This window comes from Mobula birostris, chromosome 2, assembly GCF_030028105.1.
Source record: "Mobula birostris isolate sMobBir1 chromosome 2, sMobBir1.hap1, whole genome shotgun sequence".
Classification (NCBI taxonomy): domain Eukaryota; kingdom Metazoa; phylum Chordata; class Chondrichthyes; order Myliobatiformes; family Myliobatidae; genus Mobula; species Mobula birostris.
The window spans coordinates 115,546,394-115,572,418 of NC_092371.1; the positions used below are offsets into that span (position 1 = coordinate 115,546,394).

General features: G+C 44.8%; 1 protein-coding gene across 8 annotated transcripts in view; it reads right to left on the reverse strand.

Moving 5' to 3' along the window:
- Window positions 1-26,025, reverse strand: part of LOC140190165 (tyrosine-protein kinase Fyn) — a 233,482-nt gene that overhangs the window by 78,005 nt on the left and 129,452 nt on the right. Inside the window, exon 1 of one of the 8 annotated variants that reach the window (XM_072246693.1) lies at window positions 25,751-25,830. The exons of the other annotated variants lie outside the window; for them this stretch is intronic. The gene's annotated coding sequence lies outside the window, so the exon portion shown is untranslated. Of the gene's footprint in view, window positions 1-25,750; window positions 25,831-26,025 lie in introns of those variants that run through there. 8 annotated transcript variants of the gene reach the window in all.

A 26,025-nucleotide genomic window follows, 5' to 3' on the forward strand; every position in this document is an offset into this window, starting at 1 on the left:
TGGAAAGGCTTTGGGGTGTCGGGGGCAAGTCACATGCTGTAGTAGTTTTGCTCTTGTAAGCACAGTATCCAGTTGAACTGAGGTGTTTACTGAGTCCCTCAGTATTGACGGGTGATTTGTCAATGATAATGCCATTGAGCTGGCCCTTGCTGGGGATAATCAGTGCCTGGCTTCTTTGTAAGACTTGGGACAACATTCAGGATTGGGCTAAGGGGTGGCGAACAATATTTGCACCAGAAAGACAATCATCTCCATCAGGTGAGAATCTAACCAACTACGTTCAACATGACAAGTAGAATTAAACACCATGAAATTGTCAGTGAATAAATCAGGTTCTGAAGACACGAGGTACATTGTCTACCATCGCAATGCCATTCAGCAATACTTTACTGAAAGTGATGTCAGCAGATAACATGACTTCTGTTATGATGTCAAATTCAAAATGGGCAGCCTGAAGAGTCAATAATATCTATTGAATTGAATTCTAGCTGAAATATAATTAGATCCTTTGGTGTTATGGAAAGAGGCACATAAGTACCTCAAACATAATACTGAGATCATGAGTACGATTGGGCCACGTGGTTACTTGCAACTTTTAACAAAGATCATGATATGACAAGTAACCTTCACTCCGCTTTCCATCTGCAATTCACATCCACCCTCTTCTCACATCACCACCACTGCTTTACAATATCCAAAGGCTCTGATTCCTCTGTCTATTGAGGAGCAAGCTTCAAAGTCCCACATTCCCCCAGTAAAAGATTTGCCTCACCTTCATTTTCAAACAGTGATTCCTAGTTCTTGGTTGCCTCATGAAAGGGAACATTCTTTTCACATCCAACCAATAATGCCCCTTAAATGTTTGAATCAAGCTCCCTCCACCACCTCCAATGATACAAGCTCAGACACCCTCACAAGCCAATCCACCCATTTCAGCATCAGTCTACTAAATCTTCGCAGGCTGCTTCCAACATACTGATATCCTTCCTTAAACTAGGAGATAAATTCTTGATGCATTATTGCAGACGTAGTCTCACTACTGCTCCATATAACTGAAGCATAGCTTCCATCCTTGTGTATTCAACTCCACCTGCAATACCGCTTTATATTTGTTTAGCTTTTCAATTCCCTTGCAGTACTTGCGCACCAGCCTTTCATGGAGCAGGAAAATGAGATCCTTGCCTGTCAGTGGCAAAAAGGGGAAGTTTCTAAAACAGTGTGTCAAAGGAAATATACAATTGGTAGCCTGTTTGCGCGCTGACTGACTCTATGTTTATATGGGGAAACAGTGTGCAAGGGCAGGTGGACCACGTATTGGCTTTAAGGTGATGGTGGTAGTAATATGAAGAGAGATAGGACACAGCCTCTGTGATGACAGAGCCGAAGACAACTGGAAAGCTGTGCTGTTAGCAGCTGTGTCAATAAAGGAGGATTTCATGGGCAAGCCTGGCTTGGAGAGGCCAGTCGGAATTGGAGGGGTGAGAGAGAAAAGAAAGTTAAGACCGAGTTCAATCTTTGTCTACAACTCACCTCCCCAAGTATCAGCGTGCACTTAGGCTGAGAAATCACTCTATTACAGAGATCCAACTATTCGCAAAAAGATTCCCTTCACTTCAGGGCCTGCACTGCCATTACTGCCCAGTTCCAACAGAGTGCTGGCACCCAGCTAAGCCTAGCAATGTCATTTTCTGAACATCCTTTCCGCCTACCACTCCCGCCTGACCCAGCATACAGAGGGGAAAGAAAAATGGAGAGGGAAAGAAAAGAGAAACCAGTTCACAGGAACAGGAAAATTGCTGTTGAACCCAGGCTGCATTTAAAATTGACCGCACTTATCTGAGGGACAATTGTTGTGGTGCATCTGGCTTAAAGCCAAAGGGTTAAAGGTCAGCTGGCACGGAAACACAATAGCACAAAGCCTGATAGAGGCCATTGCAATCAAAAGCTTCCTTTCTTTGGTAAATGAAAGGGTGGCTGGCCCACCCTCTGAGCCTTGGCCGAGGACCATGTTCCGAGAGCTGTGTGGGAGGTTGCTTTTGCAGTCCCCATTACCCACTGCAAAACAGCTCAGTCTGGGAGAGCCCGGCTGCTGCACAGATTTTAAGAGTGGGAGAGCACAGACCACAAGGCCGCTCAAAACCTCTCTGCCATCCATTAAGATGGTGGCCTCCGATCCTGCCTCGTCCTCCACGATGCAGAAATCTGACCTGAACGCTTGAAAGTTCAATGCCACAATTTACCGTGTCTGAACACATCACACCCACTGATGCTTAGTCGCCTCTTCACAGTGGTAAGCCAAAAGCACCACAAAAATCCATCCACAGAAATGCATCTCAGCAAACGTTGGCTGGGAATCTCCACACACTCCGCACACGAAGTCATAATACTGTTAGTGGTGAATGTCCTGTGACCTCTTACCTCTCAACTTCTCAGGATCGTGGCCTCTGCTGTGAACGTCTTTCCTGCAATGTGACGTTGTTATTTCCGATCACTATCAATACAATGCCCACTACTCCCTAAACCCACCCACTGACAGAATTCCCCACCAGTACTGGCTGAAGTCAAACACGAGGTCTGCCAGCAACAATCACAGACTGCACCACCAGACATAAATGGTTACCGTGGACTGGGGCCGTATGCTGGAGCAGAACCTCCACCTGCCCTTCCAGCTGTAGGTACAAGGTAAGAGAGGCCATTCAGCCCACTTTGTTCTGGCATCACATGACCATTGGTATTGCATAGATCACTTATGTCAGGGGTTCCCAACCTGGAGTCCACGGACACCTCAGTTAATGGTAGGGGTCCATGGCATAAAAATAGGTTGGGAGCCCTTGGTCTAATCCTTCCCTCCAACACAGCCATTCATTTTTCCATCATGTGCCTACGTAAGAGTTCCTTAAATGTCCCTGATGTATCGGCCATATTACAGACGCTCCCCTTTTCATAATACCAATGAATCCTACTTCACTGGGCAATGAAAGGGCTGCAGAACTAAACCACAAGTAAAACTCTTCCCAATGGACAGGAGAGGCCACTGTGACCCTCACCCTTAAATGGCTCCAAAGTAAGCCTGGGAAATCCCTCGTGAAGATCTCCGGAGGTTCAGGCATGCCAGGTTTCCTGTTACCATCTGATCAGTGGCCAGTGGCCAGTGACGTGCAAGAGCTAAGGAATAATATTAGCTGGACTATTCTTCCAGGAGCCAGTACAGATGCAATGGCTCGAACAGGCCTGAGAGTCGATGATTCTACATACTCCCCAGCAGCGAGGAATGCTTAACAACACTGCTGAGCACTGATGTCAGCCTGAGGGAGGAACCAGTTCATTTACCTCTGGAAATGATCCTGTAAACAATTATTGTATTGTACATGAGTGTTGTGATTTAAAGTGTGTCTCCGCCAAGTACTTACATCCGTCTCCACACTGTTCTCAATTTCATTTGAGTACTTCTGTCATGAAAAGTTAAATCAGCTTTTCCTGCCACATGCAAGATTTAGTTAATTATCGAATTCCTACAAATCACTTGGGCTGACATGATATCTCCTTTAGCCCATTATAAAGTGATAAAGATGCTGCACTATTCAGAGTCCTTTCCCTACATATGAAACACTAAATAGATAAATTGCATAACTTCCTCCTGTGTTAATGTGAAAAACCCCATTACAATGAGTGGGCTGGGGTAGTAATTTTTGTAAAACTGTGCCAACCAATTTTGTTTTAGCTCTAGCAGCATGAAAGGAAGGCTTTGTGTCATTCCTGGAATCAGCAGAGAGTGCGAGAAGGTGCCCTTTGCAAAACGCTTCCTCGGGGCAGATGCCAGACACTTCCAAAGAGCTTGGAGAGCTCAGAGCAGATTTCCAGACCGCAGGTTGCTCCCCTCTGATTCGCGGTTAAGCAATGGATTTGAAAAACAGAAATGCCACTAGAACTCGGCCAGTCAAGTAGCATCTGTGGAAAGAGAAAACAGGTCAAGTGCTTCTGAGGACGCCACGGACTCAGAATTAGAGCTGACTTGCCTTCCTACAGATGATGCTGACTGGCTGAGTTCTTAACGCGTTTCTGTTAACAGCATCTGTAGTTTTCTTTAAGACACAAGATGCTGGAGGAACTCAGCAGCTCAGGCACCATCTACGGAGGGAGGTGGACAGTCTCTGTTTTGGGTCAAAACCCTTCATTTGAACTGGATGACTTGAGATGCCAACGATTTCCTTCTATAGATGCTGCCTGCCCCAGAGTTCGTCCAGCATCTTAGCTATTACTTCTGATTCCAGTACCTGCAGTTGCACTTGCTTCAGGCAGAGAGCTGGACTGCACAACAGTGGCAGTAATGGAGGAAACATCACTCCATTTGTACGCAACAAGGCCCAACAAGCTGCATCGAGAAGGTGACTAATGTTACTGATCAATGCATGGCATAAAGCTTCATATTTTTACATATCCCATTAGAAGGGCCAATTATCAACCATAACTTTCATCAATACATTGAGATCTCTGGTGAATCACTGGCATTGACTCCTTACCTCCATGGGGGCCTTGACCAACATCATCACTAGGGGAGCAATTTCCTTGACATTTCTGCCAGCTCATCCTGTGTTCTGGATCACACCCTTTGCTCGCAGGGCCCGCTCTCACAGTATGTCACTCATCCTACCGTGTCCGAAAGCTCTTGGCAAAGCGGTCCCACTCACCTGCAGTGGTGCCTTTTAGCGTAGTTTTTACCTGCCATGCATCTTCCTGGAGGCACGAGGCCCACCTGGCAACGCTGGCTTTTCGAAACCGCTGCGCCATTAGCTCTCAACCCTGCTCACGTATAATATCACAGAAATTTGGTTTTCTAGCAGCTATCCAAGCTACCTCTCAATCTGGCCAAGGATCTGTTTAAACCATGCATTCCAGATTAAAGTCACTGATTAAACAATACTTTCCTTCTCTCCTTTATTGATCTTTTTTTAATCATCTTAAATCTCTGTTCTCAGCTTACTGATCCTCCTGAAGCAGTTTCACCACATTTATCTCTTTGAAACCTTTTATCAACTTCTGTTAAATCTCTTATTAACCCTCTGTATCCTAAGCAGTACTTCAGTGTCTTCTAATCCTTGGCAACACTCCAATAAAAGCTTGCGACCACCAGTGTGTTAAGTTGCATTTCTTGCTTGTACAGTGGATAAATGAGTTAACATTCAAAGCCCAGCCATGATGCAATTAAATGATTGATGACTTGCCCACTAAATCCCAAAACAGCAAGGAGACCTGGCAGGAGAGAATAGGGGCCCAGGTGAATTGCAAGAGGGGGACCTGGCGGGGTGAGAGACGAGGGTGGGGACCTGCGGGGGGAGAGAGAGAGAGAGAGAGAGACAGGAGTGGGGACCTGCGGGGGGGGGGGGGCGGGGGGAGGAGAGAGGGAGACCTGGCAGGGTGAGAGAGGACTGGACCTGGCGGGGAGATGCGGGCCAGGATTGGGAGTTGGGGATGGTGGTTTTTGAGGCTGATATGAAAAGTAAGTAAACATAAAGACTGGGCTGGGCGAGAGCACAACAAAGAACTACTTTTATTAAGGAGTTTTCAGAAGTGCTTGGATCCCAGAGGGAGTTAATACCGTACAATGCTTTGTCATAGATAGAGAGACAACGGGAGCTAGGAGTGATGGGCCGTGATCCAGAAGGCACATTGTGACTGTGGAAAGCTCACTCCGAACAATGATACCAACATAGGGCAAAGAATCAAGGCCAGGGAATCCCTAGCACTAACGCATTGAAATCCTTGCGGTTGACAATTGGTCCAAGATTCTAGAAGCTATCAGTAGCATTCTAAGACCGATCAGAAAGAATAATTGCTTAAGAAAGCTCAACCACTAGTTTATTGTCTTACATCGTGCAGGTTAGTAAAAGCAATTGGATCACTTTTATTCTTCCTCTTTTTGGTAAGACATCTGACATTGCACAAGATCTGACAGTACTCCAGTCTAACAGTCTAAAATTGTAATTACAAAAATAATGTACTGCAAGAAAAATAATCGGTGAAAGAAATTAAAACCCCCCTAAATCTTTGGAACTCGTTGCCACAAGCAGCTGTGGATGGAGTGTCACTGGGTATATTTAAGACAGAGGTTGATTAGTTCTTCATTAGTCAGGGCATGAAGGGATATGGAGAGAAGGTAGGAGACTGGGGCTGAGAGGGAAAATGATGAAATGACAGAGCAGGCTCGATGGGCCAAATGGCCTAATTCTGCTCCTATATCTTATGGTCTAACGTGCAGGTTGTTTTAACATTCCTGATATTGAAACCAAACCTCCTCTGATCATGATAAACACCTGCTGGTTTCTCTTCATCATCTCTATTACACAGGGAAGACCATTGGGATTATTTCCAGAATATTAGAATGTGGAAAAAGTGCTCAAATGATAAATTAGAGGTATCTTATTACAAACCTCACATTTAGTTTATGCGATTTCACAGCCACATTTATTTTATTAAAATGAGTGTTTGTATCCCAGATATTGGAAATTATTATGCAATTAAAATTCAGTTGAATATGCCTCACAGAACAACCTCTACTACTGGAATAAAGAAATTTCAATGGTGCTTTCACATACCTTACAGAATGTTCTAATGTGCTTCACAGGCCATTGAGTGTTTTTGAAGTATTGTCATTGTTGTAATGCAGGCAACTGGACAGAGCACATTCCCACAGCAAGCTCCCATGAACAACAATGTGGAAACGGAATATTGATTAAGGAATAAATACTGTGCAGGAAAGGCATTTTCCAGTGGATTTGTCATGGTGTTATGACAATCGGCTTCTATATATGGTAAAACAGAGGTCTTCAACTGCAAGAGGAAGGGGATTTGGAAGTTGTGGGGCACAAAGAACAAAATAGTTCCCTGTGCCAGGACCTGCTCAGCAACCACCTCTAGCGGGCCCAGTCTGAGCTACCCCTCACCTATTTCACTGTTCAACAGTCCTCCCTAATCGGATACAGTAGGGGAGAGGAGTGATCCATGAGGCAATCTGCATACCAGTCCACTCATGGGCTTCAAATGCTATGCCATCTGATCGACCGTGCAGCAGGGGCAGGAGGGCCTGTGGCAGAGAGGCAAGGAGGCCTGGAGAGTTAGAGAGAGGGAGTGCTAAATGAAGGAGGAGAAGAAGAGGCAAGAAAAGGGAAAGATGGAAAGAACAACCCGGCCACCAGAACAAAAGGAAACCTTTCACCCTTGTTCTCTGCTTTACCTTCATTAATAAGACCAGTCCTGGTCTCAATGGTTCCTCAGCCCCCTTCTCATTCAAAATAAAAATGATTAGCACGAGTGATGGCTTTACCCCGCCAATTCTTCTTAGAAACTTAAAACAGGTCATTCCTCATTCCCTTAACCTCCAAGGTCTACAGTCCTAAGGTGGCACGGTAGTGTAGTGGTTAGCACAATGCTTTACGATCCGGTTTCAATTCCCATCACTGCCTGTAAGGAGTTTGTATGTTCTACCTGTGACTGCGTGGGTTTCCTCTGGGTGCTCTGATTGGTAGGTTAATTGACTATTGTATGGAGTCCTGTGATCAGGCTGGGATTAAACTGAGAGATTGCTGAGCGGCGTGGCTCGAAGGTCTGGAGGAGCCTACTCCGCAATATATCTCAATAAATAAATGAATACACGAGCAAGCTACAAGATAATAAGCCATAACTGTGGCCAATCTGTTTCATTTGCCCCATCTACACTTTTTGACTTGTAGAGGCAAAATTAGTACTATGGAGGATATATTATTGAGCTGTCACAATTCACTGAAATTTCTCAGAAACAGCTCAGAGAAATACCTTCCCAAAGGAAATGGAGTCCAGAGATTGGATTAATCAGACTTCTGTGCCTCAGACTGTAGCCCTGTCCCATCTATCAAATGACCTTCAGGAAGAGATGGGAACCAAGAATTAACATTTCAGCTTAAAAAACCTCTTTCTCCCCACTAACACTGCCTGACCTGCTGAGAGCGTACGGTATTTCTACTCCTGTTTCACACTCCCAGCATCAGCAGTTGCTCTGATGCTGAGGTTCACACCAATGGGACAGTGAAGGTTCAGCTTAGGGAACACTCCTTGCAGAGTTGATAAAGGGCCTTGACCAGAAATACCGACGGTCCATTTTCCTCCATTGATGCTGCCTGACCCTCTGAACCCTTCCAGCATTTTGTTAATTATTCCAGAGACCAGCAACTCTTGGGCCTCCTTGCAAGAGTTCTGGATTAAAGTCGGCACAGGATATACCGGCCAGCTCTTTTACCACTTGGTCCCTGTTACGTGTGTGCAGTTGGACTCTCTGCACTGGCCGCGTTAAAGGTCAGCCACTGGACCCCAGGACATTAACCTCATCAAAGTCCCCACAAATGTACAGACTGCCTACAGAGAAACAGAGGGAGCTTTCACATTAACACACGACTTCCCCCTTCTGCGTAGAGTTTGCCGAGCTGATATGTGCAGTGTGGGTAATTAACATTGCAGAACCCGGTTTTCAGAGGCCAATATCTTGAGCTACATTTGGGTAAAAATGGCAAATTCCTGATAAAAATTATGACGGGGTGGTGAATTGACCCTGAGGGTTGGCCAATCATCATTTAATTAATAGTTTGCTTTAAAAATGGATTCAATTCCACTGTGGGCCTTGAACCCAGATCTCCATGTTACAGGTTCAGTAACTTAACTGCAGCATCACAACAACACATTCCTGATGGATCACCAAAATTAGATTACTTTCTCTGGAGCATCAAGGCTGAGAGGAGACCCGATAGAAGTATATAAAGTTATGAGAGGCAAACTTAAGATTTCCGCAGGGTAGAAATGTCAAATATGAGAGGGCGTGCATTTAAGGTGAGAAGGGGAAAGTCTACAGGGGATGTGTGGGGCAAGTATGCTTTAGGGGGGAGAAAAAGAGTGGTAGATGCCTGTAACAGGCTGCCAGGAGTGGTGGTGGAAGCTGACGTGACAGTGACATTCTAGAAGCTTTTAGAGCAGGGGTTCTCAATCATTTTTATGCCATGGAGCTTTACCATCAACTGCGGGGGCCCATGGACTCCCAGACTGGGAACCCCCATTATAGCTAAATAGTTAAATACACAGGGATACAGTTCACATGCAAGCAGGAGGGATTAGTTTCATTTGGCTGAGGGGCCTGTTCCTGTGCTCATCTGTTTTCCATTGATAGCAAATGGACAAGTAATGTTTTCTGTACCAGAGCTGGGCTGACTGAACAAAAGTAAACCAGGAGAGATTTGTGTTCATTCCATTTGATTTATAAGTGGACAGAATGCTGGTTCAACTACTTTTTAAAATATGCATTTATTGTTTATTTATTTATTGATAAATTGGCCCCTCAAGCTGCTCCGCCTGGCATTTCCCAGTTTACCTCCAGCCCAATCACACAAACATTTACAAACACCAAGTAATCGACCGATCGATAGGCCTTTGGAAAACAAGAGCATCTGGAGGAAACCCACGTGGCCACAGGGAGAACTTCCGGGCAGTGGCAGGAATTGAACCCCGGTCGCTGGTACTGTAGAGCGTTGTGCTAACCACTACACTACTGTGCTTCCCCCAGCCATACATTGTACCCTCTAAGCTGCATAATGTCTGCCTCCGGTGGTACCTGGTTCAGTCAAGCTGGAAATCAGAGATTTCTGAAGCAGCGTTCATGATGTTTAAAGTATTTTGTGATTAGTGGCTGATAGAACAAGCACAGTCGAGTGGCTTTGCTTGCAATAGTGACCTCTTTATTCTTTCTGCCAAACTGAGGCACCTCCCAATTATTTATAATTACTTATATAAATATTTCTGTGTTTAATTAACAAATAAAAGTGTTCAAGAAATTAATAAAACATAACACTGCTGCAATGCATGCACAATTTTTCTGCAGATTATCCCCATTTCCCAAAATTCCCAGAGACAATCCTGGTGGTTTGGCCTCAGCCGTCTTCTCTCACATCCATAGTGCCTATCTAAATGTCTCTTAAAGGCTTCTAATGAATCTGCCTCTACCAGTGCAGTCCAGGCATCCACCACGCTCCGAGTTAAAACTTATCCCTTACATCCCGTCGAACCTAACCCCCTCTCATCTTCAATGCATGCCCTCTTAGACTTCTTTATAAATCACGGTGAATTGTTGATAGCTCACATTAGCAGATTATAAATTAATCTGACAGACAATCTGAAATGCGATTTTGTTTGAACTTAATGATATCCAAGTAAAACATGAGAAAGTATGCTGTGGTTAATTAGACTGTGATAAATTACTGGTACAAACGTCAACATCAGTACTTGCACAGAGCTAGCAAAAGGTCTTCGGTTCACAACTCTGAGCAGCACGTTCATGCAAAACACTTGCTCCGAAGAAACACTTCAGCTACTGGAAAGAGTGAGTAATCTCACCTCGCAGAACTTGTCAACGGGATTCCTCACAACTTCCATTTAATAACAAGACACTTGCATCAATTCAGCCCCCAGACTAAATTCCTTTGCAGCCATTGTTATATTTTTATTTTACACTATTCTTTGCAACTGACTTCAAATGCTCGCAAGTGTGAAGATGGTATTTGGACGATTCTCTAGACTATAGGCAAGCCCTCTCAGTCATCCGGGAAACATGTGGTACATGGTGCAACTTTACCCATTACTGAGCACACCACCCAGATATCATCATCATGTGCTGTGCTGTTTGACCTGGGTGTTCACGGTCTACTGACCATGCTTGCTCTTGGCAAAATTTTTCTGCAGAAGTGGTTTGCCATTACCACCTTCTGGGCAGTGTCTTTACAAGACAGGTGACCCCAGCCATTATCAATACTCTGCAGAGATTGTCTGCCTGGCATCAGTGGTCACATAACCAGGACTTGTGACATGCCCCAGCTGCTCGTACGACCATCCACCACCTGCTCCCGTGGTTTCACGTGACCCTGATTTGGTGGGGTGGGGGGGGGGCTAAGCAGGCGCTACACCTTGCCCCAGGGTGACCTAGAGGAGGTAGAGACAAATCCAACCCCGTCACCCATGATATCAGAAATGCCAAAACCAGAGGACATATTTTTAAGGTTGGCACATGTGCCTGAGGGTGCACCGGGGTGGAGGGGGGGGGGAGATGTAGTTTAGAGGTGACATAAGGGGCAAGCTTTTTTCTTAAAAAACACAAGAGAGTGGTCAAATAGTAGAATAGAATGGAAAGTGATACGGAATGGTTCTGGAAGCAGGCAGTTTGGTGCAGCGTAAGAGGTTTTAGAAAGAGAATGGAGGTATACATATGATATACAGGAGGAGGACATTTAGTATAAGTTGGCATCAAGGTTGGCATAATATTGTGGGCCTAACGGCCAGCCCAGTGTTGTAATGTTCTTGGCTCTATGTTAAACGGTAAGATCAGCTAGAAAACATCATAGTAATGTTGCATTAAAGCCCTTGGGTCAGGCAGAGTGAACTCTGTTGACTTTGGTGAGAAGCACTTAACTCTGTCATGGGTGACAGACGAGGAAACGACAGACTGTTCATCATTTAACTCAACAAACATTAAATTGGAAAACCTTCTGCTCTGTAGCACTGACAACAGAACATTTCACACATGGCATAATAATAATAATGAGCTTAGTACAAAACATCCTCTCTCTCCTGCTGCCAGTGTGAATCCATTAACAACTTTGGTGATTGAAAGAGGGATCTGAACAGTCGTCAGACGTGAATCACCCCCATCAACCTGCGCACAGGGCAGCAGAAGGGTTAAGTACATCCAGGACTTAAAAAATGACCAAAGGGGGAGTCCCGGGACAGATCACTAGATGTACATATCAGCCAGTCCAGCCAAATCCAAAGGGAACAAAATATCAAAGGAGACCTTGTCTCCCTCACCTCCCCAAACCCTATTCTATGATTCAAGAGCTATATGCAAATGTATGGTGTTATGATCTGGTCACCCAAATTCCAAAGAGGTTAAATGCCAAGTTGTGTGCATTTCATGAAGCAAATTCACAGTGAGCCTTTGACAGTCATACTTGACACAATGCAGCTAAGGCACAAAGCCAGACTGCTTTACGAACAAGTGGGAAGTTCAGTATTTGACACAAGTGGGAAGGAGGTGCAGAGGGGGAAGGAAGCAATTAACCGGTTTAAAATAATCCAAGTGAATTAATTGCATGAAACTGCAATAGTGTAAACAGAAGTGCAACAGAGGGACACGATGGAGGAGGCAGGTTATCCATGCTCTGTAGTGGTGATGGTAGAGAGCTGTGTGATCCCAGGAACTCTTATCCGTATTAAGTGTTGGCAAGAGCAAGCTTGTCTCAGAGTTGCTGTAGGGTGAAACCTTAGAAGAGGGTAGGGGAAAGTCACCTACTTAGTTTGACACTGGTGCCAATCACAGCCCTGGGTTAGAGGAATGGTTTAATTTGTTAGTGGTCAGTGAGAGCAGCTCAGGTAGGCGATCAGGCAGTGAAGGAGTCTCATATTACCCATGAGTCATGCAGCACTTGCATAATCAAAGAGAGCAGTCCCACCATGGAGCAGGAGACCAGTCATGAGGGACAACGTGACAACAGTGGGCAGATGTCAGGGGAGGAGATGCTGCTCTCCGCTACAAGCACCGAAGAATGGGATGCCTGAAGGATATCATCCCACCAGGGCAGGAGAATGAGTTGGAAGGAAAGGGGTCAGGGCAGGATTCACTGCTGTGGTCCAATAAGGAAGTAACAGAAGTGGTGCGTGCAAGGTCGATTTCAACGTTTAAGCCAAGTTTGGATAGGTACATGGATAGTACAGATATAGAGGACTATGGTCCCAGTGCAGATCGATAGAGTAGGCAGTTTAAATGGTTTTGGTATGGACTAGATGGGCCGAAGGGCCTGTTTCTGTGCTGTACTCCTCCATGACTCTATGTCTAGAATTATGATGGTCCAGCCCACCAAACTGCATCCACCTTAAAGTTGTTCTCATGGTGATTTACGTCTGAACCTCCTGGCCCAATATGAAGCAACATTCCAGAGATTCCTGTGACAACCATGGACTTCAGTCTTCCCCTCAACTTGTCCTCCATACAGAAATTGTTCACTGTATTTTGTATTCACACTCATGCACAAATCACTCATTGCAACATGCAGATACCATAAGGAGCTAGCGCGAAACCATGGAGACTCAAGAGGGTGCAGACACTGGAACCCGGCAGCGTGCATTATTGACTGGCATTGGACTTCATTTCACTGTTGTGAAACAGTGCTGATATCAGGCAGCAAGACCAAGTCGACAGTCAATCTGGATGGAAGTAGATCAGAAATCTCTCCGTAGAGTACGAACATAGCAACAATGTCAGACATGGACACTTGCTATAAAGTTGCAGTCAAACTGAACTGGTTAGTGCCAAGCAGACAGGGGGAAGCATGCTGGACTTCAGGTCTGGAATGGTGGGCAGAGGAACGTGGGAAACAACTCTGGTTGTCTTTTAATTCAAGTAAATCTGGACGGCTGTGAAACATGATGCTTATTTGGTGCCTTCCTGGACAGTTTCAGTTAAAGCGGCTCTGGAAATATGTACTAAAGAGATGGTTGATGCTGCGAGTATAATCTATGCACTGAGGGACCAGGCACAGGGCTGGAAATGACATCAGGTGATAATATAACACAAATTCCAAAAGATGAATTTTATTCATTTTTCAGAAGTGCGATGTCAACACCAACACTTACTGCCCATGCAAATTGAGAGGTGAGCTCAGACAGCGACAAACCCTTTAGGGTGTGGAATCACAAAGGTCAGCCCAGAATGGCAGGTTTCCTCTTCTTAGAGGACTAATCCACCACTAACGATTGATTTCTTTTAAATTTGAGATAACCTGTATGAGCTTAGCTTGCGTAGATGCCATGGTGAGAATTCAACCATAGTCTCTGATGGTTAGTCTGGGCCTCAGGATTACTACTCTGGTTCTTTGAATGCGTCGTTATAAAGATACCTTTGGCAAAACAATAAACACCATAATATTCTCATGAAGTTCAAATGCTTAGGTAGAGTATCCTGTCACCATTGGCTAATCTCATCTCACCACTTCCACCCCGATACATTGGGAAATCCTCAAGCAATCGTTTTATTTTGCTTTCTTCTGGGATAATTTGTTCCAAATGCACATTCCCGGTTTACAACCAGCTTCTCAGTTACTACCCTTGGTCTTTGAACTCTAGTTTAACAAAAACGATCTGCTCGGTCAGCAAGGGTTGGGATGCGGGAGGAGGAAGGAGGACAGGCCAGCAGTTGGTTCATCCATAGCTGGGTCTTTGGAACCTCTGCTGCTAATACTTCACTTTCAGTTCTTTTATTTACTTGTAGGGAAAAGCTTGAGCATTTCCAGACATCATCTTTTACCATCTGCGGAAAGTAGAATTGGCAGGTAGATTGTAAAACTGGATTGACACCCACAATGTTGGAAGTCCTTGAGCTACCTATAATATTGCAAAGAATGCACAAGGATTCCTCATTGTTACAGATAAACATTTTTATTCATCTTCTTACAATAAACTTGCATATTTTGTTTTGAAAAGCCCATTACAACCTAACATTAGTCATCAGACAAGCCTCCAAATGAGTTTCTAGGTTTCTGTTTTTAGAGCCGAAAATATATTTTTTCCAAGTCATGCTGAGGTTGCTGGATAGAGGCAATTGCTACATTACAAGTTTGCTGCACACTCACTGGTAGATCTTCAGAAATTTAAATCCTCTAACTCGATGCCAGCATAGATACAATGCCGCTTGCTGTGCTATAAATGTTTACCAGCTTCCACATGCGCTCGCTCCTATCTCCCTATCTCATTCCCCTTCCACTGTGTGTGTGTGTGTGTGTGTGTGTGTGTGTGTGTGTGTGTGTGTGTGTGTGTACGCGCGCAAAAATGATTATCGAAAGATCATGAACAATGCATCCGTTATCTCATCAGCAACCTCTCAGGACTCTGGGATGTAGACCATCTTGTCCAGTGACTTATCCACCTTAAGACTTTTGAGCTTGCCAAGCACTTTTTTTCTTTGTAATTACAATGGCACTCCCTCCTGCTCCTGGACACCCAGTGGCCTCTGGCACACAGTTAGTATTTTCCACGGTGAAGACAGATGCTTAAGTTCATCTGCCATTTCTTTATTCCCCATTACTACCACACCAGCATCATTTTCCAGTGGTCTAATATCAACTTCCACCTCCTGTTTGCTCTTTATATAACTGAAATAAAATCTTTTAGTATCCTGATTTATATTATTGGCTGATTTGCCCTCATATTTCATCTTTTCCCTTCTTGTAGCTTTTTTAGTCGCCTTTTGTTGGATTTTAAGCTTCCCAATTATCCAACTTCCCACTCACTTTTGCTACCTTGTGTGCCCTCTCCTTGGCTTTTATGCAGTCCTTAACTTCCCTTGTCAGCCTCGGTTGCCTACCCCTACCATTTGAGAACAACTTCTTCTATGGGACATATCTATCCTGTGCCTTGTAATATATTTTCAGAATCTTCAGCCACCTCTGCTCTGCCTTCATCCCCACAAGTATTCTCCTCAAATCCACCTGGGCAAGCTCCTCTCTCATGCCTCTGTAATTCCCTTTATCCATTGCGATACTGATATACGTGACTTAAGCTTCTCCCTCTCAAACTGCAATATGAATTCAATCATATCATGATCACTGCCTCCCAAGGGTTCCTTTACGTTAAGCTCCCTAATAAGACCTGGGATATTATATATCTATACAGCGTTTCCTATCCTATTAAAGAGCAGCCACGCGAAAGTTACTCCTGAGGCAATGCAGCTACACATGGATTCTGCTTTGGTCTGATGTGCACAGGAGATTCTGCAGACGCTGGAAATCTTGAGCAACACCCACAAAATGATGGAGGAACTCAGCAGATCAGGCAGCATCTCTGGAGGGAAATGAACAGTTGGCGTTTTAAGCCGAGTCCTGATGAAGGGTTTCATCCCGAAATGTCAACTGGTCATTACCCTCCATTGCAGATGCTTGACCTGCTGAGTTCCTCCAACATTTTATACATGTGGCTCTGGAGCTGAGTCGCCATCTTCTATTTATTGCCCCTAATTTCACTGTCCCTCTCAGGTGGAAATTGTTCCCCACAGTCTCACACCAATTACTATAGCAACTCTAAATGTAAAGGCACTGAATCCCATTTTCAGTTTGAAGGTTCCACTTCAGTAATTTTTTTGAGCAAATGTACCTTCAACCCCCCGCCTATTTGTGATTTCAAGATGTGAATAGAAGCTCCATGGTGATTAATGAAAAAGACCACACATAGTGGTTGAAAACCAATCTGAAGGACTTTTATTGGTTCTGTTAAAAAGCATGCTTTGTTTGATGGAGTTGATGTGAAGTACAATTAATGGGCTTGATTAACTGCTTTTCCTTTGGGAATAAATGCACCAGAAGTTAAATAATTGAGGAAATGGAATCTAATAAAAGCAGAAGTGTATTGTTCTTGGGAATCCATTTCTCTGTGAACGTGTTCAATCCTCTTTTAATGATTTGTAGTTCCCAGGAATTAAAAATTAATCCCTTGTGCAGTGTTATAAGCAATGAAGGAGAAAAATCCAAAAGGCTTTAAAAATATTGATTGGATACTTTCAACGTTTCTGTTTAATCATCATCATCATGTGCCGAGTCGTATGATGTGGATGATCATGGCCTTCTATCTGCCTTTAAGCTGACGACTGAGCGAGGGATTGTTACCTGCGAGGAAAACCCCCTTCATGCTGTGGCTCTAGCCATCACCATGATTGTTCTTGGCAAGTGGTTTGCTATTGCCTTCTGGGCGGTGCCCTGACAATTCAGCTGGCCTCCGCCACGACCAATACTCTTCAAAGATTGCCTGCCTGGTCACATAACCAGGACTGGTGATATGCACCGGCTGCTCTTACACCATCCACCACCTGCACCCATGGCTTCACGTGACCCTGATCGGGGCGGGGGGGGAGGGGGGCTACACCTTTCCCAAGGGTGTCCTGCAGGCTAGCGGAGGGAAGGAGCACCTTACACCTCCTCTCCATCCCGCCACCCGGTTCAGTTTAATAGTTATAAAATGTTGGATAAACACAACCGGAAGGAACAAGTACTTGCTTGCTTTCCAATGGCAGAGGAAGGCAGTGCAGTGTGAGAGAGAGATTATGGTGCTGAATGCAGGAGGACAAGTGACAAAAGCATCATTACTTGCGTAGGTTATATGCACTGCGTTGTACACCTTGATCCAGAGGAACATTGTTTCTTTCGTTTGGCGGTATACATGTACTGTAATACATGTATGTAGTTGAATGGCAATAAGCTTGAAGTTGATTAAGATATTCAGAGATGTCACAAACATTTGCAAAAGACATTCACCACTCAATAACAATAGTCATAGAAAAGTACAGCACAGAAACAGGCCATTCAGCCCATCTAGTCTGCACTAGTCCCATTGACCCGCACCGTTGAAAATGGTGCCAACTTCTCCATAACTCAGTCCCTCAAAGTCCTGTAGGTCTTTCGAAAGTACAGGTCCCCATGGAAAAGCAGGTCTGGGAAAACCAACCCTACAGAGCTCATTATCATGGTGCCAAATGCCAACATTCAAAGCCAAAAACACCTCTGGCTGTCTGAGTCACCTTCCACAGGGCACAGACCACTTGGAGCAAACACCTGTCCCAGCAGAATGAAGCTGGTTGCATTTGGCGTAATTCAAGAAGTGAACTAAAGAACAGAATGGCAACAAAAATTGGTCACCATGGAACATAGAACAGTACAGCACAATACGGGCCCATTTACCTACATTTTTGTACCTTTTAACCTACTCAAACATTAATCTAACCTTTCCATATCGAACTCCGTTTTTCCTTTATCCACGTGCCTAAGAATTTCTTAAAAATCACTCAGGTATCGGCTTCTACCGCCATCCCCACAGCCAGTTCCACGCACTTACCAGTCTGTGTTAAAAACTTATCTCTGACATCCCCTCATACTTTCTTTCGGCATCTTAACATTACGCCCACTTGTATTAGCTATTGCCCCCTTGAGAAGGGGGTGCAGGCTGTCCACACTATCTATTCCTCTCATCATCTGATCTCAGGGGTTCCCTTGAGATCCTTTTTTTTTAATGCCATGGATCAATGCCATTAAGCAAGGGGTCCGCAGACCCCAGGTTAGGCATCCCCCATCTTATCTGAAGGTTGACATTTTCTTCCTATGGACTGTTGGATGGGGTAGGACAAGGAGACCCTGGAGTTACACTGCTGACTCTTCTGAAAGCAAATCCCGGCAACTGTTTCCTCTGCCATTGCTCGTGAACAAATTGGCTGTGGCCCAGGAATGCAACAGAAATGAGTCACTGAATTAAACTGAATGCTGATGTGCTGCAAAGGGCTACAGATATAACCATGACAATACACTAAAATTAACCCCATTTCCACAGCCATTGCTGTCAACACGATCAACAGCTCTTAATTTGAATTATCAATGTAACTTAAACTGTTAATATCCTGTCTAATTATATTAGAATACTTATTTTTGTAACTGCTGCATAATTTCTTTTAAGGAAAATGTGAATTTTTTCAAACTCCCTCCACAAACTAATCTAATCCACGCAGATGGACAAATTCCAGCGCTTCATTGTGATTCAGACTTCAACACAATCAAAGAATTGTTGGCAACATTCCTGGATGTTGGTTGCGACCATCTGCAGAGGATTTCTGGGGAAGGGCTGCAGTTCATGCTTAAGCCGTGCTTTCCAGTGCACAGACCGATTTGGAATTCACATTAACAAAAACCTTGTGCTGTTTAGTCACAGAAAAGATCTGCGCAATACATGAAAGAAAAAGAGACGTCACACTGGTATTTTGTGAATCTGACTGATCTGCCCTGTAACTTGGATGCACTATAAATAGTCCCCGAGAATGGACGGCAGTAGTTTGAGGTAAGAGTGTTCAGAGGAGATCGGAGAAAGAATCTTTCACCCAGGGTGAGTTTGGAATCTGTACGCACTGCCTAGTGGATAGGAAGATGCACAGACTCACAATATTTAAGCATTTAGGTGACTACTTGAATTGGCAAGTTGATGGCTACGGGTCAAATGCTGGTAAATGGGATGATGTTGATGGGTAATTGACAGTTGACATGAACGTTGTGGCCTTAGGGGACTGTTTCTGAGCTGTGTGACACCGTAGCTCTAAAAATGCACTGTATAATATACAGTAATTGTATATTTTATTAGGAGATTAGGGATTTAAAATATTCATAATATTGGATGTTAGACGCTGATATCCTTTTGCAGCGTGTTCCTTTCTAGGAAAGGTTACGCTCGAGCAAGGACAGCCACCTTAATGGATAATAGTAGCCAGATGTGTAAGTGAGGCCCCCATTAGACGCTGAGCCGAAAGAGACAAGGAACCTACCACTTTCCCACAGGGCCAACATCAGCACATTCCTAAATTCAATCGCTTCACAATCACTTGGCAGCTGCCAAGGCTTTGCAATTTCTCTTCCTAGACACCTTCAAATTTGCCTCTGAATGAGCTGGAGTCAAGTTGCCCTAACATTTCCTTGCACGACTCAGTGAATATATCTTCCATGATTATCTCTCCCACGTAGCAAGTTCAAGTTTGATTGTCATTCAACCATACATGAATACCCATGAATACAACCAAATGAAGCAGCGATACTCTAGGGCCAAGATGTAATACAGAGCACCAATAATATCAGCACAAGACACATAGAGCACATAAGGTATCAGTAAAATCCAGTCACGCAAAAAAAGATTGTCCAAGACCCCGACTCCATGAATGTTGCAGCAGTCTGCAGTCCGAATACAATACAGCTTGTCTTCTGCCAAATGAACACTAGGGGTAGTACTGACTCTAGCTTGGACACCACACCACACCACCTCCAGCGGAGCGCACTGACTCTGACACCTCTCTCTTGGGTGGCTGTAAACAGGTGACACCACGGCTTGAGGCCTAATCCTGGCTACAAAGACCAAGACCACACAGCTCCCTTGCCATCTGCCTCTGCTGTACGCCAATAAGTCAGCTAATACATTCCACATTAACAGGGTCTTGACATCAGAAGTGACTAAGATGATCTCTCGCTGTTAAACTGCACGCCGCCTTTACGCAGCGACCCCTCCGACGCAGGCAGCAGCATGATCCACACCAAGTCCAGCTCCTTCAGTTTCTCCACCAACGAGCAACTCGCTGATGGGACAGACCTGCAGTACTTTAAGATCCTAATGTCCAGCAGGCACATGAAGACTTTAGTGTTCCCGTGACAAGTTTCCTTTATAAATGTTATTGTCACAAAGCCTCACATTTAAAGTGTCCCAGTGATCCTTTAGATAATTCTGAAAATTGAAGATCTTCCAACAAACATCACATGTTGCTTGCTCTTACTTAACTTTCAGCTTGTTTCAATGTGATGAACTTCAATTCTGAACATGCATGACTAAGTCTTGATGTGCCAAAGTCGAGTGAATATCTTTGTTTTGTATGTTATCCATACAGATCATTTCATCCCATCAGTACAAGAGAAAATTAATAACAGAATGCAGAATATGGTGTTACTGTTACAGAGAAAGTGCAGTGCAGGTAAACAATAAGGTGCAAAGACCATGATCACCATACGATATAGGAGCAGAAGTAGGCCATTCAGCCCATCGAGTCTGCTCTGCCATGCAATCATGGGCTTCCAGTCAACCACACTCCCCTGCCTTCTCCCCATACCCTTTGATGCCCTGGCTAATCAAAAACCTACCTACCTCTACCTTAAATACACCCAATGACTTGGCCTCCACAGATTCATTCTCGTGAATTTTCTCTGGACCCTCTTCAATGTCAGTACATCCTTTCTAAACTAAGGAGCCCAAAACTGCATACAATACTCCAAGTGTGGTCTTACAAGTGCCTTATAGAGCCACATCACACCCCTGCTCTTATATTCTACATCCCTAGAAATGAATGCCAACATTGCATTTGCCTTCCTCACCACCGACTCAACCTGGAGGTTAACCTTTAGGGTATCCTGCACAAGTACTCCCAAGTCCCTTTGCACCTCTGCATTTTGAATTCCCTTCCCATCTAAATAATAGTCTGGCCATTTATTTCTTCTACCAAAGTGCATGACCATACACTTTCCAACACTGTATTTCATTTACCACTTCTTTGCCCGTTCCCCTAAACTATTTAAGTCTCTCTGCAGGCTCTCTATTTCCTCAGCACTACCCGCTCCTCCACCTATCTTTGTATCATTGGCAAACTTATCCATTAATCCCAGAGTCCAAATCATTGACATACATCGTAAAAAGCAGCGGTCCCAACACCGACCCCTGTAGAACTCCACTGGTAACTGGCAGCCAGCTAGAATAGGATCCCTTTATTCCCACTGTCTGTTATCTGCCAATCAGCCAATGCTCCACCCATGCTAGTAACTTCCGTGTAATTCCACGGGCTCTTATCTTGCTAAGCAGCCTCATGTGCGGCACCTTGTCAAAGGCCTCCTGAAAATCCAAGTATACCACGTCTACTACATCTCCTTTGTCTACCCTTCCTGTAATTTCCCTCAAAAAATTGCAGTAGGCTTGTCAGGCAGGATTTTCCTTTCAGGAAACCATGCTGGCTTTGGCTTATCTTGCCATGTGCCTCCAGGTACTCCGTAATCTCATCCCTAACATCGATTCCAACAACTTCCCAACCACTGATGTCAGGCTAACAGGTCAATAGCTTCCTTTCTGCTGCCTGATGACCATGAAGCTGAAGATCACAGAGAATGGGTGTTCAAGTTCATTGTCAAAGGCAAGTACCCACATGCACAGGTCCAATTAAAATTCTGCGACAGAGCATCAGAAATGCAGCAGTAACAAGGAAAAAAAGATATTTTTCCAAGAAAGAGCACAATTAGAACAGAAAAAAAGACCATTGCAATGCAAAGTGATCCAAGGGCTACACTCAGATACTGATTATGGTTGTGCAGGTTGGTTCAGGAACTGAATGGCTGAAAGGAGGTGAGTTTTCTAGTACTTGGTTGTGTGGGACTTCAGGTTTCTGTATCCCCTGCCCAGTGGTAGCTGCAAAGAGATGCCATGTCCTGGATGGTGATGTTCACACTAAACGCATGCCTGATACTAAAGCTCTGTATTTAGCCACAAAACAACACAAATAAAGAATATAATCATAGCAAGTATGACATCACCAGGAGTATTATCTGGTCACTGTTCTCACCATCGTCTTCCCACGGGAGCACCACGAAAGCTCTTCCATAAGACTAGAACCTGGTCCTCAAGCACCCTGTTCCAGTTGCTGACCACTCACCCATCATTCCACCCACAGCAAAGGCACCGTGCACCCCCTCACCCCGGGACATCTTCAATCCACCACACCAGAGTGGGTAGAACAGTGATTAGGTGATTGGACTGGCAGTCAGAATTCAGTATCACTGATGGAGAGACATGGGTTCCGCCCTCACCTTAGCATCCGTGAAGTTTAAATCCAAGTAATTAAATCTGGAACTGGGGAGCAATCTGTCTCCCTTTGCTAAAAGTATCCCTGAATGAAATGGGCTACTGTTTTACTCAAAATCTCATCATTTCACTAAAGGGAGGTAATCTACCCTCCACACCTGGTCTGGCCTACATGTGACTCCAGACCCAGCAAGACAGCCTCCTCAATTCAGCAGTAGTTATGGACAGACAGTTAAAGGAGGAAGATATTCAGCCCATTGAGCCTGTACCAGCAGTCAGCAGTTAATCTGCCAATTCTATTTTTGCTTTTTCCTTTAGTTCTATACAATATTTTTCTCAAGGCCGGAGAATGGCCAGACTAGTACAAACTGAAATGACCAGGCTGGTGCGAACAAGCTGCATCTCACACAAGAATGATCTCCTGTTTCCGACCTCTTTGGGAGCAGCCTTGCTCCTGCTAACAGGTGCAGTAATGACGCGGCGTAGACGGAAAGCGTGCCTGAACCGGAGAGGTTCGGCTGGGTGCCCTTGGCCAGTAAGCGAGGAAAGAGCGGAATGCGTGTTGTATCCGTCCGAGCAACGCGATTGAAGATGCCACATTCAGAGGCAGCCCATCAAACAGACCTCACTGACTGTGGCACAGTCACACGCTAGAATCACAACACAGGGCCTCAAGGCATACCACGCTGTGAACACAGGCATCCCTGTTTCCAAGCAGAACACTGTGCTCCATTCTGCATTACACTGCATGCTGGAGCGGTCAGACGGTTGTGTGCGCGTGACAGACAGCAGCAGCAGAAAATAGTAATCAACAATGAACAGAAGTGGTCAGAAGAATCAGACCGATGATTTACAGTACGGTAGGGTTGCACTTGCAAATGTTACTCAGGAACAATGGAGCTCCATTCATACTGACTAAGCCGAACGTTTCATTAAAGAGTTTCTGATCTACCCATCCCTTTTATACCAGCAATCGGAAACAGCCAAAGCTGTTTATCATTTTAAAGTATTTTACAGCGCCCGGAACCCTGCCTGCTGTAGGAAAATTTGCCCCTTGCTTCTTTCTGCACTGTTCCATCACTCCTTGCAGATTTACAGTCCTCATATTCAAGATCTCACTGTAGACAGTACCTGTTCTTCCGCAATTTCACACTCTAGTCTTCAGAACACCAATGCTCAGGGTTGCTCGGGGCTGTGAACTCAGCCAGCTCTATTACAGACACAAGTCTCCCAACCACTGAGGACGTTTTCAAGAGCTGGTGCCCAAGGAAGACCCTCACCATCTGGGAAATGCCCTCCTCTCGTTCTACTATCAAGGACGAGCTAAGGGAGCCATAAGCCTCATTCAGTAGTTCAGAAACAGGTTCTCTTCCTTTGCCGTCGGAGTTCTGAACAGTCCATAACTTCTTTTCTTAAAAGCACTATTTGCTTATTTTTGCAATTTACAGCCATTTTATGGATTTGCACTGTAACAATAGCACAAAACAACAAATTTCATGCTGTTTAAATCGGTGCTAATTTGATCTGACCTCCCCACGTCCTGGCTCCAGGCCACATACTTCCCAGTGATCACTGGAGGGTGTCCTTCCAGTTTGCCTTGATTCCTTATCTCCCTCACTGTCTCCAACAAGGCTGGCCTGATGCGAGAACTCTATCCATGCAACTAGATCTGGCCCCAACTGCAAATGACAGTCCCACCAGATGTCCAAAAGAAACACACAAAATGTGCTGGAGGAACTCAGCAGGTCAGGCGGCATCTATGGAAATGAAGTAACAGTTGACGTTCTGGGCCAAGACCCTGCTTCAGGACAGGAAGGGAAGGGGGAAGATGGCATATCCAGAGAGCCATGGCTAGGCTGCCCAAGGGGAGGACTGAGCGGACAGACAACTGCCTGTACATGCGAACCAAGAGCAGGAGCGGGATTTTCAGCCTGTGATACTGATGACTGATCCGATTGCAACTTCAACTCCACAGCCCCATCTGCCTTGTCAGCAGTTCACCTCCTGTGCTGTACCAGTATAACATTTTGACTCTTTTACATGCAGCCTAGTCCACCACGGACACAGCCTTCCCCAACACCGGCAGCACCTGCAGCGAAGCACTGTCTCAAGAAGGCGGCATCTATTTTCAAGGATCCCCACCATCCAAGGCCATGCCTTCATCTTGCTGATACCATCCTGCAGGAGGTACAGAGGCCTGATGTCCCACACCACCAAGTTCAGGACAACCCTTAGGTTTCTGAACTGACTTAGACAGCTCTAACCTTACTTTAGCAACTGAACTTGACGGACACATCATTCACTGCTGTCGACCTGCCTTCGATTTTATTTTGCATTAAGAATGTGCTCTTGTGCAGTCACAATATCCCCCAGTGCCTGGCATTATCTTACGTAGAACTTGCAGTATATTCTGGCTGTTGTCTGTGACTACTTGCCCGTGACGCTGCAGCAAGCTTTTCACTGTACGCTGCCTCACCATACTCGCTCACGTAGAGTTACAGACCAGTGCAGCACAGAAACAGGTCTGCCAGTCCCTACAGTTCAATTAACCTGCACTTGGACTATCTCCCTCCCATCCACACACTAATCTAAACCTCTCAAGGGCTGCGATCGAATGCGCATTCAGCACTTCTGCTGGCAAGCTCGTTCCAACTTCTGAGTGAAGTTCCCCCTCAAGTTCCCCTTAAACGTTCCGTCTTTCACCCTTAACCCATGACCACATGCCAATAAACTCGACTGATTAAGTGTCAACCAATTAAATGCCTTTATAACAAAAGGGGACCTCTCAAATGGTGACTGTGAGAGATTCTCCAAAGTCCAAGACGTGAACCTGTCCCTTTAATCAATCTGGTCACTCCAGACCAACACAACATACTGACCATCCAACCATAACTTGCCGACTACCCAACTTCCCTCTCAAGTACCATAACGCTACAAAGGGCAAACCAATTGCTGAATGAAAGCAGAAAAAATTGGAAACACTCAGCAGGTCAGGCAGCATCTGTGGAAGGACAAACAGAATTGACGTTTGAAATCAAAGACTCTCCGTCATAGAGTGTTACTTCAGAGTTCCGGCCCCAAATGTTTTAAAAATATGTTAGCCTTGCCTGTGACACCACAACCTATGAGCTGAGCAGATAAATATCAAGTCTTTTCACCTCTACTATAGTCACGAGGCTTTAAAATCCAAACTGCTTCCAACTACTATCAAATCTATAACATTGGATTTCAAGGCTGGGTCATTAGTTCCTTCTAGATAGATGAGGATCATGGTTCAGCTCAGACTCACAGTTACAGAAGTTTTCAGGTCCTCAAGGACATGAAGAACAATGGCTCCCAGTTCACGAGGGGCAAGTTCATGACTTGTTGTCTGAAAGTTGTACCAGTCACGGACACTGCAGTTATTGTTATTTAATTTGTGCATGATGCTGTAAGCCTCCCAGAAGACTTGTGCAGCTTTTCGTAGTTGCTAAGCAATAAAAATAAATTAAAGACAACATTCTTGCAGGATTCTTGACAAAATACAGCACAGATAAGCTCATACACCCTCAGAACCAAATAGCT